The sequence below is a fragment of the Lynx canadensis genome, chromosome X (genome assembly GCF_007474595.2).
Source record: "Lynx canadensis isolate LIC74 chromosome X, mLynCan4.pri.v2, whole genome shotgun sequence".
Taxonomy (NCBI): Eukaryota; Metazoa; Chordata; class Mammalia; order Carnivora; family Felidae; genus Lynx; species Lynx canadensis.
In genome coordinates this window covers 62489866-62493482 of record NC_044321.2, presented here as the reverse complement: position 1 = coordinate 62493482, position 3617 = coordinate 62489866, and positions in this window count along the sequence as shown.

Below are 3617 nucleotides of genomic sequence, written 5' to 3'. Positions count from 1 at the left end.
ACACCAGATCCTCAGCACCACAAGCCTGCCAGTGTGCAAGTAGCCCAGATGGGCCACGCCACCCCACAGTGAATCCCGCCCCTAGGAGAGGGGAAGAGAAGGCACACACCAGTCTGACTGTGGCCCCAGTGGTGGGCTGGGGGCAGACATCAGGTCTGACTGCAGCCCCGCCTACCAAATCCAGTTATACCCCACAGCACAGGGGAAGTGCCCTGCAGGTCCGCACCACTCCATGGACTATCCAAAATGACCAAATGGAAGAATTCCCCTCAAAAGAATCTCCGGAAAATAACAACAGCTAATGAACTGATCAAAAAGGATTTAAATGATAAAACAGAAAGTGAATTTAGAATAATAGTCATAAAATTAATCGCTGGGCTTGAAAACAGTATAGAGGACAGCAGAGAATCTGTTGCTATAGAGATCAAGGGACTAAGGAACAGTCACGAGGAGCTGAAAAACGCTTTAAACGAAATGCAAAACAAAATGGAAATGTCCACGGCTCAGATTGAAGAGGCAGAGGAGAGAATAGGTGAACTAGAAGATAAAATTATGGAAAAAGAGGAAGCTGAGAGAAAGAGAGAGAAAAAAATCCAGGAGTATGAGGGGAAAATTAGAGAACTAAGTGATACACTAAAAAGAAATAATATACGCATAATTGGTATCCCAGAGGAGGAAGAGAGAGGGAAAGGTGCTGAAGGGGTACTTGAAGAAATAATAGCTGAGAACTTCCCTGAACTGCGGAAGGAAAAAGGCATTGAAATCCAAGAGGCACAGAGAACTCCCTTCAGACGTAACTTGAATTGATCTTCTACACAACATATCGTAGCGAAACTGGCAAAATACAAGGATAAAGAGAAAATTCTGAAAGCAGCAAGGGATAAACGTGCCCTAACATATAAAAGGAGACCTATAAGACTCGTGACTGATCTCTCTTCTGAAAATTGGCCGGCCAGAAAGCAATGGCAGGAGATGTTCAATGTGATGAAGAGAAAAAATATGCAGCCCAGAATCCTTTGTCCAGCAAGTCTGTCATTTAGAATAGAAGGAGAGATAAAAGTCTCCCAAACAAACAAAAACTGAAGGAATTCGTCACCACTAAACCAGCCTTACAAGAGATCCTAAGGGGGATCCTGTGAGACAAAGTGCCAGAGGCATCGCTACAAGCATAAAACATACAGACATCACAATGACTCTAAACCCGTATCTTTCTAGAATAACACTGAATGTAAATGGACTAAATGCGCCAACCAAAAGACATAGGGTATCAGAATAGAAAAAAAAACAAGACCCATTTTTTGCTGTCTACAAGAGACTCATTTTAGACCTGAGGACACCTTTACATTGAGAATGAGGAGATGGAGAACTATTTATCATGCTACTGGAAGCCAAAAGAAAGCTGAAGTAGCCATAATTATATCAGACAAACTAGACTTTAAATTAAAGGCTGTAACAAGAGATGAAGAAGGGCATTATATAATAGTTACAGGGTCTATCCATCAGGAAGAGCTAACAGTTATAAATGTCTACGCGCCGATTACGGGAGCCCCCAAATATATAAAACAATTACTCATAAACATAAACAACCTTATTGACAAGAATGTGGTAATTGCAGGGGACTTTAACACCCCACTTACAGAAATGGATAGATCATCTAGACACACCGACAATAAAGAAACAAGGGCCCTGAATGATACATTGGATCAGATGGACTTGACAGATATATTTACAATTCTGCATCCCAAAGCAACAGAATATACTTTCTTCTCGAGTGCACATGGAACATTCTCCAAGATAGATCATATACTGGGTCACAAATACACCTTCATAAGTATACAAGAATTGAAATTATACCATGCATACTTTCAGACCACAATGCTATGAAGCTTGAAATCAACCACAGGAAAAAGTCTGGAAAACCTCCAAAAGCATGGAGGTGAAAGAACACCCTACTAAAGAATGAGTGGGTCAACCAGGCAATTAGAGAAGAAATCAAAAAATATATGGAAACAAACGAAAATGAAACTACAACAATCCAAACGCTTTGGGACGCAGCGAAGGCAGTCCTGAGAGGAAAATACATTGCAATCCAGGCCTATCTCAAGAAACAAGACAAATCCCAAATACAAAATCTAACAGCACACCTAAAGGAAATAGAAGCAGAACAGCAAAGGCACCCTAAACCCAGCAGAAGAAGAGAAATAATAAAGATCAGAGCAGAAATAAACAATATAGAATCTAAAAAATCTGTAGAGCAGATCAACGAAACCACGAGTTGGTTCTTTGAAAAAATAAACAAAATTGACAAACCTCTAGCCAGGCTTCTCAAAAAGAAAAGGGAGATGACCCAAATTGATAAAATCATGAATGAAAATGGAATTATTACAACCAATCCCTCAGAGATACAATCAATTATTAGGGAATACTATGAAAAATTATATGCCAACATACTGGACAACTTGGAAGAAATGGACAAATTCCTAAACACCCACACTCTTCCAAAACTCAATCAGGAAGAAATAGAAAGCTTGAACAGACCCAAACCAGCGAAGAAATTGAATCGGTTATCAAAACTCTCCCAACAAATAAGAGTCCAGGACCAGATGGCTTCCCAGGGGAGTTCTACCAGACGTTTAAAGCAGAGATAATACCTATCCTTCTCAAGCTATTCCAAGAAATAGAAAGGGAAGGAAAACTTCCAGACTCATTCTATGAAGCCAGTATTACTTTGATTCCTAAACCAGACAGAGACCAGTAAAAAAAGAGAACTACATGCCAATATCCCTGATGGATATGGATGCAAAAATTCTCAATAAGATACTAGCAAATCGAATTCAACAGCATATAAAAAGAATGATTCACCATGGTCAAGTGGGATTCATTCCTGGGATGCAGGGTTGGTTCAACATGCAGAAACTAATCAACGTGATACATCGCATTAATAAAAGAAAGATAAGAACCATATGATCCTGTCAATCGATGCAGAAAAGGCCTTTGACAAAATTCAGCACCTTTCTTAATAAAAACCCATGAGAAAGTCGGGATAGAAGGAACATACTTAAAGATCATAAAAGCCATTTATGAAAAGCCCACAGCTAACATCATCCTCAATGGGGAAAAACTGAGAGCTTTCTCCCTGAGATCAGGAACACGACAGGGATGCCCACTCTCACCGCTGTTGTTTAACATAGAGTTGGAAGTTCTAGCATCAGCTATCAGACAACAAACGGAAATCAAAGGCATCAAAATTGGCAAAGATGAAGTCAAGCTTTCGCTTTTTGCAGATGACATGATACTATACATGGAAAATCGGATAGACTCCACCAAAAGTCTGCTAGAACTGATACATGAATTCAGCAAAGTTGCAGGATACAAAATAAATGTACAGAAATCAGTTGCATTCTTATACACTAACAATGAAGCAACAGAAAAACATAAAGAAAGACATAAAGAAACTGATCCCATTCACAATTGCACCACGAAGCATAAAATACCTAAGAATAAATCTAACCAAAGATGGCAAATATCTGTATGCTGAAAACTATGGAAAGCTTATGAAAGTAATTGAAGAAGATTTAAAGAAATGGAAAGACGTTCCCTGCTCTTGGATTGGAAGA